Here is a 16,149-nt window from a genome sequence, read left to right as displayed (position 1 = left end):
AAAAGGAAATTCTGCCGATCCAGATGACAAAGAATGCTAGAAAATGTGGAGATGGAATAACAACATATAACATTTATGTGCCAGGATCTGCCCTAAACACTTTATGGTTATAAGTCACTTAATTCTCATACAAACCTTATGAGGTACTACTTAGATAAAGAATTTATGGCAAGAAAGGTTAAATAACTCACTCTGCTAACAAAGGTGAAACCAGACAGGGTGGCAGACAGTCTTAGCTTTACAGCCCATGCTCTTAGCCATACAGGTAGCTATGGAAGGACAACATCTAAAATCACCCTGGGGATGCTAGCAGGGTAACTGGGTAACACTCACATTCGTGCAACTTTGAGAAAGCACCTTCTTTCTTGAAATGCCTAAAATGTCTTTTAAAATGAAGTTAAAAGCCCCCATTAGGAATTTGCATCTGGAATCTTAACTGAAAAATTTCTGAGGCTAACTCAGTTTATCAAATATTAGTACTTACAAACTAATCAAAATTTACTGATAAACCAGGTCCAAAACTGAGTACTTTTCTAAGGTCAGCATAAAGTTTTTTTTACAACTTTTTTTTTCACTTAAATTAATTTTAAGTACAAAGACTGAGTCAATATAAAGAAAAACAGAAGTAACCATAACTGTACTTGGCCATAGCTTAACCTCTCAGGGGGGCCTGGGGCTGCAATAGCTAGAGACAGGAGGAGAAAAAAATAAAATAGCTTTATTTTTCTTAACATAACAGATTTATAGAGATATAATTCACATACCACATAGTTTATCATTTAAAGTGTACAATTCAATGGTTTTTAGTATATGCAAAGAATTGTGTCTCCATTACTACAATCAATTTTAGATTTTTTTCATCACCCCAAAAAGAAACCCCATACCCATCAGCACTCACTCCCCATTCCCCCCCCTTAGCCCTAGGCAACCAATAACTTACTGTCTCTATAGATTTGCCTATTCTGGACATTTCATATAAGTAGAATACAACTGGCCTTTTGTAGCACCTATCAGTACTTCATTTCTTTTTGTTGTCAAATATTATTCCATTGTATGGCTATACCACATTCGTTTATCCATTCATCACCTGGTGGACATTTGGGTTTTTTCCACTTTTTGGCTATTAAGGATAACGCTACTATGAACATTCGTGTGTACACATTTTACGTAGATATATGTTTTCATTTCTCTTGGGTATACACCTAGGAGTGAAATTGGTAGGTCATACAGTAACTCCATACTTAGCTTTTTGAGTAACTACCAGACTGTTTTCCATTCCTACCAGCAGTGTATGTGGGTTCCAGTTCTTCCACATCCAAGTCAACACTTGTTATTATGTCTTTTTTATTATAATAATAAGTGGGTATAAAGTAATATCTCATCATGGTTTTGATTTGCATTTCTAATGACTGATGTAAACTGTTTTATTTATTACTGCTAAAAATCCTTATTTTTGAAGAGCTAACAGGATTTTATTCACTATCATCTTAAAAAATCAAGTCTGCCCCTCTGTGACCTGATGTTGAAAAACAATTCTCAAGTTCATGATCAGTAAGCCAGTCTGGACTTCACGATCATTGTTCCCTTGCTGGTCTTGGACCTTTGTTCTTCAAAGGATCTGTTATAACAGATGTGACAAAACCCACCACCTAACAAGAAAACGTAACTCATCATAATAAAAATCACTAGCTGTTCAACTGGTTCATTAGCTTGTGCTTCGCTACCATTTCTTTCCATTCCTTGATGGCTAGAGTTAGTGTGCAAGTTATTTAGAGCTACAGAGCAAAATCTGAGATACAGGTAATTTTTAAGACCCAATTTATAAACCTGAAGCCCAACACAGTCAAATTTGATTCTACATGCCATTTTTAGTATAATGGTGATCTACTTCTCTGAATCTATCTCCCTCTCTCCCACCATCCCCAAATACCTCTAATGAAGACAAGTGCTTAGGGAAACAGCTTTTGGAAAAAAAAAAATCTAAAGAAGGTTTAATTAGATAAAAGATTCTTTATTGGGGCTTCCCTTGTGGCGCAGTGGTTGAGAGTCTGCCTGCTAATGCAGGGGACGTGGGTTCGAGCCCTGGTGTGGGAAGATCCCACATGCTGCGGAGCAACTAGGCCCGTGAGCCACAACTACTGAGCCTGCGCGTCTGGAGCCTGTGCTCCGCAACAAGAGAGGCCGCGATAGTGAGAGGCCCGTGCACTGCAATGAAGAGTGGCCCCCGCTTGACACAACTAGAGAGAGCCCTCGCACAGAAACGAAGACCCAACACAGCCAAAAATAAATAAATAAACAAATGTGGGGTTTAAAATGTTCTGATATGAAAAGAGTACTTTAAAAAAAAAAAAAGGTTCTTTATTATATTAAATTGGGCAGTTGAAGATTATGTGAAAGCAGAAAGGCACCTTAGTACTCTCATCTATCTTGTTCAATTTGTTCTGGCTAATCAAATGTTCTATTATGTAGAATTTCTATATAAGATCAACAAACATGCTCCCTAAACACTAAAATTTAATTGGGTTGATTCCCAAACCTTCTTGGTGAATAAGTGAAAAACTAAAGTGAGGGTAAAGGACAACCAACTTTTGGCTTGGATACCACTGAGATGGAGAATAAAGAAAGTTCTGAGGCTAGTGACGCTGACCAAAAATGGAGTTAGACGAGATGTGGTCTATCTTTTTATAGACATGCTCCATTTAACCTTTTTTCTTGAAAAACCTTATCACCAATGACCAGCTTCATTTCTTTTTCATTTAATAGAAAAAAATTTACATGGAATGAGCTTTTTTAAAGTATTAACTATTTTATAACTGTTTCTACCACTTTTGCCACTTTTATGGTTGATATCTTGCTTCTTGTGGGGTGAAACTATAACACATTTAATGATCTAAACTAAAGGAAGCCAACTCCAAAAAAAAGCAGGAAAAGTTGGGTCATTCTTATTTTCTTCAGGCAAGGAGAGAAGTCTAAAAAGTATCAATGCTGACCACCTGTAGAAACTAAGTAACATGAAAAAGATGGTAACTCTTTGCATAGTGAGACTTTAACTTTATAAAAGATACAAAATAAACAGACATTTCTAAGCTTTTGAGATCAGCAAATTCAGAAATAAATATTCTTAATGGTATAGGCAGTTTGTTTGGTAAAGCACTGTGGAGGCATCCACTGGATAATAAATAAAGCTTTCTCTTGAGTAGAACTCAGGCACCAGATGCAGCTGGGCCATGCTCCTCACTCCCTGGGCGGCTGGCAGCTCACTGTCACCCTCTGTCCCTTCCCCATTCTATTGGATCTCCCTGACACCTAACATTGTGGAATAGCCCTACTTTTGAAATTCTCCTTTCCACTGTCTTGGCCAAACATTTTCCATGTCTCCTCACACCTTTCTGGTTCCTTTCTGGAAGTCTCAGGCTTCCTTCTTGGGCCATCTTTTCTGCACAACTTTTGTAGCAATGTCATTCTGTTCCTACACACACACACACATACACACACACACACAAACACACACACACACACACACTCAAATCTATTTAAATAGTCCTACCTTGTTCCTGAGCTCCAGACTTCTATTTCTAGTTGCCTCTGGGGGTTTGCACTTGAATCGTTGAGGCCAAATCTGTACAAGGTCTCCCTGTCACCATCACCACCAAAGTTCGTCTCTACCTTCTCCCTCCGCTTCACCGCATTACCCTTCCCACCCCCTACCACACAGGCACACATTCAATTGGGCACGAAGCCTTGCTGAGCCTGCTCCTGAAATCTGTGTCTACTCTCTATGCCTCCTCTAGCCTCTTTAAAAGAACACCCCCAGCAAGCACCCCATGTAGCTTCCATGCAGCTCTGGAAATCTTCCAAGTATAGACTACTAACTACATCACTCCCCTGATAAATAAAATCTCTGACAGCTTGCCATTGTCTCTGCATAAGGTCCAAAATATTTCTTTCCAGGACTTTTCACAATCTGACTTTTATTTCACTTTGCTAATCTTAATGCCTGCCACTTCCTGCCTCACCAAGCTACAGATTTTATAATGTGAGGTTTCTGTGCCCTTGCTTCTTCTTTAAACCAGTCTACAAAAATATTCTTGTCTTTCTGTGCCTGGCAAACAGCACTTGCTTTGTTGGTCTTTGTTCCCAGGTAGAAGGGGAACTTCTCAAAAGTAGTGGTCATGTCTACCTCATCTTGGAATCTCTACAGTGGCCTTGGAATCAGTACAGTGGCCTGACACACAGTAGGCACACAGATGTTTGAGTTGGAGTAGGGAATGTGTTGCTGATATCCTAGAACCAATATTTCTCAAACTTCTTTTTTGACAGTAAAAAAAAAAATTTAATGTATAGAAACTGAAAGTAGAATGGTGGTTACCAGAAGGTGGGGGTGGGGGGTGGAGAGGGAAGTTGTTGTTTAATGGGTACAGAGTTTCAGATTTGTACAATAGAAGTGTTCTGCATATTGTCTAATTTTCATGCTTTCATTCATTTACAACATGCGCCTTCCCCTTACCCTTGCAGGTTTCCCCTTTCCCTTGTAGGTTCACTCTCCTATGCCTGTCCTTTAAAACTAGGGTCCTCAAAGTGTCTGTCAGTCAGAGGCCCTCTGCTTCTCACTCTGTTCTCTCACTCTGGAAGATTTCATTCATACCTATAGCTTCAAGTAACGACCCACCCTCATACCTCTGGCCTAGATCTCTTCAGCGAGCTCTAGATGAGAATATTAGATGGCCCACTTGTCATCTCCTGCTTAACTCAGGAGACCTCAAACTCATATATCCACTATCAAGCTCATGATCTTCCCATCTTCCCAAAGCTGAAGGCTTTCTCATGTTCTTTATCTTAATAAAGAACACTGCTGTCCATTCAAATGCATAGGCCAAAAAATATAGGTGTCTTCTTTGATAGTTCTCTCTCCACATACCCCATATCCAATCCATCCCTAAGACCTGGCCATCATCTTACCTTCTACATGAGCCCTGAATCCATCTTCAACACCCACCCCCTTCAACTCAGGCAAACATCATCTCAAGCCTCAATTATAGTAATAGCCTCTTAATAAATTACCTGTACCAGCTCTAGCCCTCTCCAAATCCCTTTTCTACCTAGCTGCTAGAATGATCTTTTCTAACCATAATCCTCATTACTCACACCCCATGACGTAAAATTATTCAGTGGCCTTCTCACTGGTCTTCAGATAAGGACAAAACTCTGATCATGCTCTCCTTACTTTCTGCATTCTGGCCGCCACACTGGTCTCCTCACCAAGTTCCCTCTCACTTCAAGGGCTTGTCTTAGAATGCTTTTCTCACCACTTTGCTTAGTTAACTCCTATTTCAAACTTTGGAATTGAGAGAGTAGTCACTTCTCTCAGGGAAGCCATATTTGACCTACCTGGTGAGCTCAGATGCCTATTACAGGCTCTGAGGAAACAAAGTGCCTTTCCTTCAAAGCAGTGAAGCCACAGGTACAATGCTAGAACAATCTGAGTGATTATTTGGTTGATGTTGGTATCCCCTACAGGACTGTGAGCTCTTCCCAAGGGAAGGAGTTAAGTCTGTTTCTACTTACCAGTGTATTCCCAATGCTTAGCACAGGACAGATTTTCAGTATATATTTGCTGAATGTGTTTTTATTAAATACCTACTGTGTGCCAGAAGTACATAAAAACATTCATCTTCCAGGGACTTCCCTGGTGGTCCAGTGGTTAAGACTCTGCACTTGCAATGCAGGGGGCACGGGTTCGAACCCTGGTTGGGGAACTAAGATCCCACATGCCGCAGGATGCGGCCAAAAAAAAAAAAAAAAAAAAAAATTCATCCTCCAGAAAACCTGGAGAGTTGATGATCACAAGTGTAAAGATTTCAGTGAATGGACAATCAGGAATCCAAAGACACTATAAAATGTCCTTAGCAGCTCTATTCATTGCCACCAAACACTGGAAACAGATGAATGAATAAAATGTGACATCTATACAATGAAATACTACTCAGCAATTAAAAAAAACCCAAACTATTGATAACATAACTTGGATGAATCTCAAAGATATTATGCTGAGTGAAAAAAGTCTCAAAATATACATATTGTATGACTCTATTTATATAACATTCTTAAAAAGACAAAACTAGTGACAGAGAACAGATCTAGTGATAGGCAACAGTGGTTGCCAGGAGCTAGGGATTAGTAGAAAATGCGACTATAATACCACAAAGTGGGTTTTTGGGGTGATGGAATTGCTCTATATCCTGATTGTGGTGGTGGTTACACAAATCTATATATGTGCTAAAATTCACAGAACTATAGACCAAAAAAGTAAATTTTATTGTATGATAATATTTAAAAATAAAAATAAATTTAAAAAGAAAAGAAAGAAAAGGTGGCTGACTGATGACCAACAAATCAGATAACTCAGATGAAATTAACAAATTCCTAGAAACACATAAATTACCAGAACTAACTCAGAAGAAATAGAAAATCTCAACAGAGCTATAATAAGTAAGGAGATGGAATCAGTAATTTAAAAACCTCCTAACAAAGAAAAGTCCAGGATCTGATGGCTTCTCTGGTGAATTCTTCCAAACATTTAGAGGAGATTTAATACCACTTCTCCTGAAACTCTTCCCCCCAAATTAGGAAAGGGTATATTTCATAATACATTTTATGAAGCCAGCATTATCCTGATACTAAAGCCAGACAAAGACACCACAAGAAAAAAACCTACAGATCAGTATCTCTTATGAATACAGATGAAAAAATCCTACAAAACAAAACAAAAAACAAACAAAAAAACCCACTAGCAAATCCAACCAAATCCAACAACATTATAAAGATTATATACCATGACCAAGCAGGATTTATCCCAGGCATGCAAGGGTGGTTCGTCATAAGAATATCAAGGTAATGTACCATAGTAATCCAGCCATTGCTATTTTGTTGGTTCTAATTCTGTGCTTTCTAATCAAAGTTCTTATTGACAATCCAACTTCCTAAAGATTTTAATATAAGCGGGTTCCCCAGGTTTGGGTAATATGAGTTCTAGGATCAAGAGAAAAGACTGCCTAACCAATTATTACACCAGACACTGTGGTAGGTATATAGCATATATCATCTTTAATTTTCACCACCCTTGAAAAGCAGTCAAGAATTCCCTTCTTAAGAATGAAAATACTGAAGGTCTGTGCTGTGACAGAGCAAGGATAGAAAGCTGGGTCTACCTAATTCCTGTATAAGTCAGTTTCCAATGAATTTAATTAACATGAGTCAGTCATCAAGGTAATGAGCATATATGGGTGCATTTAAATCTACTTTCTGGACCTGAAAAACAGAGAAACACACCTTAGAAGTGGTGATTCAACTCAAGGAAAATATTCCTATTTTATAACATTCCTGCTAGCCCCTAACACTAACTCTTGCACTTGGCTCAATTCAGGCCCTAATCACCATTCACTTGTATTATTACAGTGGATTGCAATGCAGTGTCCCAGCATCCACTCTCACCCTGCTTTGGACCAGTCCTCCACACTGTTGGACCCTCCTAGGGTCCAAACATGACAACATCCCTCCCCTTTATAAAGCTTTTTAATAGGTCCCCAAGCCACAGCAACATTTCCCAAACTGTGTAGCCACAGAACTGTTTTAAACTGATAGACCATCAATTGGCACTCACAATATCTACTGGATGCTTGGATTAGAGCAGAGAGGAAAAAATGGCATCAGTAATTGATGAAAAAAAAACCCAAACACCTTTGTAATTGAATAAAAAAAACAGATTAGAAAAATTAAGCCATTTTCTCGTTCTTACAAACAAAATTTCATGTTATAATGAGAACACAAGACATGTCGCAGACTAGCATGTAATTAAATGGAAAGCACAGACCATGCCAGTTAGTATATCTGAATCATGCAATAAGATGCAGATCCCAAGTCACATGTGTGTTCATGATGTCCCAGGATTCTTAATTTTTAGAATTATACATATATGTGTTTACAATTTCTTACTTTTATACTTTAAAAATATATTTTAGAAGAAAAATTACTCAATTGTTGCTTTTCTTTAAGTCCCGTAACATCTATCACATTGGCATTCTCCAGCTTTAGCAGCTGCAGGGCAGCTTGGGAGCTTGGTTAAATGCACAGCGTGTTACAGCTGCTTTCCAGGTCATGCTGTTCACCAAAGAGTGCAGCAGTATAGTTCCTTATGTTTAAGAAAGAGAGAAAGGAATCTAAATAGATGCATCCCATTTGTGTCTCTGTGTGTGTGTGTTTTTAAATGGAATGATATAGATTTTATTTGAAAAGTTAAATGTCAGTAGTTCTTCGCTTAACTTTGGCTATCCCTGAAAATCACCTGGGAACTTGTAAAAAGTACTGATGGCTGGGTCTCACTCTCCTCCAATTCCTCTCCCAAATTATGAATTAATTGCTTGGATGTGGAGTCTGAGCATCAGTATTTTTTAAAAGCTCCCAAGGATGAAAATCACTGCTACAGCGGAGGGAATCAGGTGGAAGCTACAAGGGTAGAAGCCAGGCTCCTCTGAATATACCTTATTTGGTTGACTTTGGAACCATGTAAATATTTTACATAATTATAAAATTAAATTTGAAAAAGCAATCCCCAAAACATAAAGCAAACTAACTATATATTTAATTGGGAGGAGAATCACACAAAGAACTATTTCAAATGACTTTAATTGGATATCCTAGCGGGCTATACTCTAAAGATAACAAGCACTGAAGAAATAGTTTTCAGAAATAATACTGCTAGTCTACGATTCTGAGACTGTTATGTGGGCATTATGGGATAAAGAAAATGAGTAATTGTGTTATTGAATACTGGGATTTCTGGCATTAAAGAAAGGATATACATTAGGTTGAGTAAAAGCATTATAGTCCTGAGTTTAAACTGGAAATATGACTAACCTCTGGAGTAAAGAGCAGCCCTACCATGCATTTTATGATCTCTACTATTTTTGTCTAAAGAGAAACAGGGTTCCTTGAAGAAATTGCTAATTCCTGGTCTGGAGCTAAACATGTAACAAGACTGGAAAAGCTTCTACCAGAAATCAAGGACACTATAAAAGACTGCTAGGATCATGTCAAAAGGAATTAGGAGAAAACCTGAAGAGGTTCCCATGACACAAAGATAGGATAATATGAGCATCAAATAAGAACAAAATGACAATGGATAAAACATCAAATACAGTTAAATCTTTAAATTTACACTGATTTGTTACAGGACTTCATTTGTCATCTTTGGCAGATGCTAGAGAACCAAGTTATTCTGAAAACAGGTAGATAAAAGCAAAGACTCATCGTTTATCCTGCCTTTTCTGAACAAACTATTCCACAGGGTAACCTAAAAGTTAATGAGGGGAAGTTTTTCCAGTTTATGCATGAAGAAGGAATGATAGAGGGACTTCCCTGGTGGTCCATTGGTTAAGAATCCGCCTTCCAATGCAGGAGACGTGGGTTCGATCCCTGGTCAGGGAACTAAGATCCCACATGCTGTGGGGCAACTAAGCCCACACACCACTACTACTGAGCTTGTGCACCTCAACTAGAGAGCCCACGTGCTGCAACTACTGAGCCCCACGCTTGGAGCCTGCACCTCACAACAATAGAGCCTGCGCACTGCAACTACTGAGCCCACACACTCTGGAGCCCGTGTGCCACAACTAGAGAGAAGCTCACGTGCTGCAATGAAAGAGCCCGCATGCTGCAATGAAGATGCTACATGCCACAACTAAGACCCAATACAGCCAAATAAATAAATAAATAAATAAAATATTTTTTAAAAAAAGAAGGAATGATACAATTAGAACAATGCCATATGCAACCCCAGTGAATTAACGGATATAGCCTAGGCAATGATCAACATGGACATCAGCATCATAAATGAGAGACCAGTCAGCCTTAAGTGCCTTCTAATGGAAAACACATCAACAGCCATGAAATAGCTGGTGGGGGTAAGGGAGTGGGGTGAGAGAGGGACAAACCTGAATCTGATCAAGCCTATACAGCAATGGTTCTCAAACTTTAGGGTGCATCAGAATCATTTAGAAGACTGCAGGGCCCCTTCCTCAGAGTTTCTGATTCAATAGGCCTGGAGTGAAGCCAAGAATCTGTATTTCTAATAAGTTTCCCAGATGATGCTGATGTTATTGACCCTGGAACCTCATTTGAAAGCCACTGCTCTAGTGCCAATTATGAAATTAGAGGAAGAACAGGGGATGGGGAACTTTGATGCAAACATGATGGGGATGCAATCAGCAAACTGTACATTGTGAAAAAAATCTACAAAATAAACTTTATTCTACAAATAAGCTTCAAAGGAAAAAAGAGAGAGATCAAGAAAGATCCTATAGACTAAAAGAGACTTAAGAGATAAAGCAGCCAAATGTAATTCTTGGAACCTATCTGGAGATGTGTGGAGAAGTTTGAACACAAATCAAATATTTGATACTAAGGAATTATTGTTAATTATTTTAGATGTAATAAAAGTTTTGTGGGTATATTTTTAAAACTAGTCCTTAGAGATATAAACCTAAATACTTATGGATAGAATTATTTCTGAAATTTTTTTAAAAAGGAGGAAGGTGTGGGACTTCCCTGGTGGTGCAGTGGTTAAGAATCCGCCTGCCAATGCAAGGGACACGGGTTCAATCCCTGGTACGGGAAGATCCCGCATGCCACGGAGCAACTAAGCCCGTGTGCCACAACTACTGAGCCTGTGCTCTTGAGCCCGTGTGCCACAACTACTGAAGCCCGCACGCCTAGAGCCCGTGCTCCACAAGAGAAGCCACCACAATGAGAAGCCCGTGCACTGCAACAAAGAGTAGCCCCTGCTCACCACAATTAGAGAAAGCCTGCGTGCAGCAACAAAGACCCAACACAGCCAAAAATAAATAAATAAAATAAATAAATTTTTTAAAAAGTAAGAGGAAGCTGGTTTGAGTGGGAAAGAGTCATGAGCTGGGGCCACCTTGCCCCAGGTCAGGAGAACTGATTCTGAGAATCTTTCCCTAACTCCTTGTTCAGTAAAATTGTGTGGTAGCTTGAAACTGGCATGGTAATTAAATAAATGGGTAAATACTCCCAAAGAGAAATTAGCAAACACTATAAATCGAATCACCAGTCATGAGTTAATGGAGTTGGGGATAAGTAGATGGGGGGGGATATTACACTATTCGTCTTACTAGTGTCACTAATCGACATTTTCCATCATAAAAAAAAAAGTAGAAAAGAAAACCAGCATTTCTGTAAGGGGACGGGGGAACCAGTGGACAGGGTAATTCTTTTCTTGTTTTTTGAATTTTTGAATTTTATTTTATTTATTTTTTTATACAGCAGGTTCTTATTAGTTATCTATTTTATACATATTAGTGTGTACATGTCAATCCCAATCTCCCAATTCATCCTACCACCCCACCCCCCCAGCCACTTTCCCCCCTTGGTGTACAGGGTAATTCTTATACAGGTGGTCCATTTACCACTCTGCAAAAGCACTACCCTAACACATACTTCCAGCCAGTAAACACAGTCACTTATTCTGAAACAACCACTGGCACCCACAACCCCCTGTCCCCATCCACACTAGTACACTGGACATCTCTCTGGTCCTAAAGTACACACTGCCTAGAAGACCCATCTCTAACCCAGCCCCAATGTCCTGTCAAAGAAGACAGCGCCATTCCAACGGCTGAGCATTCCTTCTCTATCACAGCACACAAAAATCCCATGTGTCTACCACATCACATAAAACGCTCCTAAGCTGTAGGGATGGGGAATTTCCTACCATTTTTTGTCTAGTACAGACCTTGTCATACACAGACACTAAATGTAAATGGGCTAAATGAATGATTTCCTATTACCTGGGCTGGAAAGGACTAAAAGCCATGCCCCCTTTCTTGGGTATATCATCTCATCAACTCACATCTGGCCACCAATTTAAGTTGAATTATAACAGGAATATAAAACTATTCTGACACCAACTGGTGAACTTCAATACAATTCTGATGCTAATGACCCAGAGTAGCATCAGATTCCATAGTTCAAGGACATGGTTCCCAACAAGACTGTCCTTACTCCAGCTGCACTTTGGTGGTCCGCAGGCCAACAACATTTCCGAACAACTGGCTACAAATTCAGAGGTTCCCACAAATCCTCAGGTTTGATTTGCTAGAACAACTCACAGAACTTTAGAAAGCACTATACTTATTATTACAGTTTTATTAGAAAGGATACAAGGGGCTTCCCTGGTGGCGCAGTGGTTGAGAATCTGCCTGCCAATGCAGGGGACACGGGTTCGAGCCCTGGTCTGGGAGGATCCCACATGCCGCGGAGCAACTGGGCCCGTGAGCCACAACTACTGAGCCTGCGCGTCTGGAGCCTGTGCTCCCAACAAGAGAAGCCGCGATACTGAGAGGCCCGCGCACCGCGATGAAGAGTGGCCCCCGCTTGCCACAACTAGAGAAAGCCCTTGCACAGAAACGAAGACCCAACGCAGTCAAAATTAAATAAATTAATTTAAAAAAAAAAAAAAAAAAGAAAGGATACAAATCAGGACTAGCCAAATGACATAGGGCAAGGTCTGGAAGGGTCCTGAACACAGAGTTTCCATGCTCTCTCCTCATAGAATCAGGGTGCATCAGGGACTTCCCTGGTGCTCCAGTGGTAAAGAATCTGCCTTCTGATGCAGGGGACACAGGTTTGATCCCTGGTCTGGGAACTAAGAGCCCACATGCTGCGGGGCAACTAAGCCCGCGGCACCACAACTACCGAGCCCAGCTGCCTCAACAAAAGAGCCTGTGGGCCGCAAACCACACAGCCCACGTGCCCTGGAGCTCGCGTGTCACAACTAGAGAGAGAGAAACCCACACGCCACAACTAGAGAGAAGCTAGCATGCCACAGCTAGAGAGAAGCCCGCACACCAAAAAGAGCCCACGTGGCACAACGAAAGATCCCATGTGCCGCAACTAAGACCCGATGCAGCCAAAAAAAAAAAAGGAATCAGGGTGCATTACCCTCCTAGCATATCACCAACCAGGAAGCTCCACCAAGCTCTGATGTTCAGAGCCTTATTGGGGTTTCATTCCATAGATATGATTGACTGAATCAGGGGCCATGAGATTACCCTCCATCTCCAGCCCCTCACCTTTCCCCAGAGGTCAGATTGGCTCAAAGCCCCAGTGTTCTAATTACATGGTTGGTCTTTCTGGTGACCAGGCCCCATCTTGAATCATCTCATAAACATAAACTCAGGTATGATCCAAGAGGGCTCATGAGTAACAAAAACACTCCTACCACTTGGGAAATCCTAAGAGTTCTGGAAGTTCTGTGCCAGGAATCTGGGACAAAGGCCAGACACATTCTTTACTATTCAGCAAAAACAAACTGTGAAAACTCCCTAGCCAACTTACAAAAATAAAGACAAGCATTTAAAAAGATATGCAAGACCACTCATTTTAGGGTGCTAAATCCCATTCTCACTTATTATCATTTCAGATACCACTCATCTACTAGACTTATATACCATTTTTACAATTTGGTATGCATTAAATTGAATCATACTCTGAGAATTATCTACAGATTGCTAGAAAAAACCCCTGGAGCAATCACCAACCAGATGGGGCTTCTCCTTCTGGTTGAGAAACCAACCCATTAGTTGAGCAATGGACACTTGGTCTGGTAATGCCAAGACAAATCAGCTGCCCTGTTAATGATCATGGAGTCACCAAACAAAAAAGCTTCAATAATCTTTCTGAAAAGAGCCATCAAGAACATGACAAAATGTGATAAATATATCTATTTACAGCATAAAGCAAATTCTCCTCTAATCATAATTTTACTTTTGTTTAAAAATAATGGATGCCTCAAAAAAAGTGTTTAATTATAACACTGCAAACTGAACAATAATTCTCCAGCCACTGGTTTATCCAAAAAAATCTTTATCCAAATTTTGACATCACTAGTCACTGTCTTCACATACAATATCTTGTGGGTATCACATCTTAAAACTGTTGTTAACGAATTCCCTGGCAGATATCAGGTCTTGGACTAAGAAAAACTCAAGCCATCTATTTTTGAATCTCAAATTCATTTAAATGGAACCTCAAATGCAAAAGAAAAATTACAAGCTAAACACGCCTACCTTTTTTAAAATTCCAGAGTCATACACTAAATTTTACACTAAACAGGAAAAAATACATGAGAAAAACTTATTGTGAGAATATAATACACAAGAACAGCCCTAGCAGACCACATGTTTTTATCTTTTTTAATTTGAAGTATAATTAACTTACAATATTATATTAGTTTCAGACGTACAACACAGTAATTTAATATACTTATATACTACAAAATGATCACCATGGTAACTCGTTACCTTCTGTCACCATAAAAAATTATTACAATGTTATTAACTATATTCTCTATGCTGTACATTACATCCCTGTGACTTACTTGTTTTATTACTAGAAGTCTGTACCTCTCAATCTCCCTCACCTATTTCATTCATCCCCCAACTTCACTCCCCTATGGTAACCACCAGTTTGTTCTCTGTATCTGAGTCTGTTTTAATATATTTGTTCATTTGTTTTATTTGTTAAATTCCACATATAAGTGATATCATACAGTATTTGTCGTTCTCTGTCCGACCTATTTTGCTTAGCATAATACCCTCTAGGTCCATCCATGTTGTCATAAATGGCAAGATTTCATTCTCTTTTTTAGCTGAGTAATATTCCACTGTGAATATATACCACATCTTCTTTATCCATTCACCTATCAATAGGCACTTAGGTTGCGTCCTCCTTATCTTGTAAATAATGCTGCCTTGAGCGTAGCGGTGCATTTATTTTTCTGAATTAGTGTTTTTGTTTTCTTTGAAAAAATACCTGGAAGTGGAATTGCTGGGTCATATGGTAGTTCTATTTTAAATTTTTTGAGAAACCTCTATACTGTTTTCCCTTAGCTTAAATATTCACCTCTATGAGATTCAAGTAAGTAAAAGACAAGGCCTTGAATCAAGGGCACAAATAAGTAAAACCTTAGGGCTTCCCTGGTGGCGCAGTGGTTAAGAATCTGCCTGCCAATGCAGGGGACATGGGTTTGAACCCTGGTCCAGGAAGATCCCACATGCCGTGGAGCAACTAAGCCCGTGCACCACAACTACTGAGCCTGAGCTCTAGAGCCTGCGCACCGCAACTACTGAAGCCCGTGCACCTAGAGCCTGTGCTCCACAACAAGAGAAGACACCACAAAGAGAAGCCCGTGCACCACAACGAAGAGTAGCCCCCGCTTGCCGCAACTAGAGAAAGCCCGTGCGCAGCAACGAAGACCCAATGCAGCCAAAAGTAAATAAATAAATAAAAGAAGTAAAACCTTATATTACCCTTTAAATTAAATAACAGCTAAAGCATATAACACTCCTCTCCAGTTTCTGAATATGAGATGTCCCCAGTTTTTCTCTCCATTCTAAGCCACCTCCCCACCTGCCATTCTAGGACCTTGCTCCATCAGATGTTACCTCTCCACTGGCTCATTTCCCTCTGCATGTGAACATGCTAATGGTGACTCTAACCTAATAAAACAAAACCAAAGACCTTCCCTCATACTTGTACTTCTTCAAGCTACCACCAGGTCCTTTCTTTACTTCTTCAAAATGTACTCCCCATTCCTTGTCTGAGTCTTCTGCAGCCCCCATCTCCCTCCCTCCCTCTCTCTCTCTCTCTCTCTCCCACACACACACACACACACACACACACACACACACAAACTCCCTGACCCACTGGCACCTGACCTCTTCTACCACAACCCCACTGAAGCCTCTATCCTATCCCTAGAATTACAGCTGGGTCCAATCATTTCAACACTGGCCTTACCCAACTTGACCTCTTCACTGCTTGCAACACCACTGACGCCCAGTTAGTTCCTACCTTAGCTCTCATCTCTGTGCTCCCACAATATACTCTGTGATAGCAGTCTCCCAAATCAGCTCCTCAGTCATAAACTCACTCACGTACTCAACAAGATCTTTTTAAGTATACACTATAGGCCTGGCTGTATGCTAAGTGCTGAAGACAAAACAAAGAAAATGAAAATTCCCCATCCTCACAGAGCTTCTGTTCTATTGAGAAAAAAATAACAAAAAACAA

General features: G+C 39.9%; 1 protein-coding gene across 2 annotated transcripts in view; it reads right to left on the bottom strand.

Moving 5' to 3' along the window:
• The window catches only part of PRKAR2A (protein kinase cAMP-dependent type II regulatory subunit alpha), an 83,343-nt gene that overhangs the window by 50,620 nt on the left and 16,574 nt on the right, over positions 1–16,149 (bottom strand). The gene's annotated exons all lie outside the window — the stretch shown is intronic.

This window comes from Balaenoptera borealis (genome assembly GCF_965194805.1).
Source record: "Balaenoptera borealis genome assembly, chromosome: 12".
NCBI classification, from domain to species: Eukaryota; Metazoa; Chordata; class Mammalia; order Artiodactyla; family Balaenopteridae; genus Balaenoptera; species Balaenoptera borealis.
Note: the sequence above shows the minus strand (reverse complement) of the source record. Positions and strands in the feature narration are given on the sequence as shown.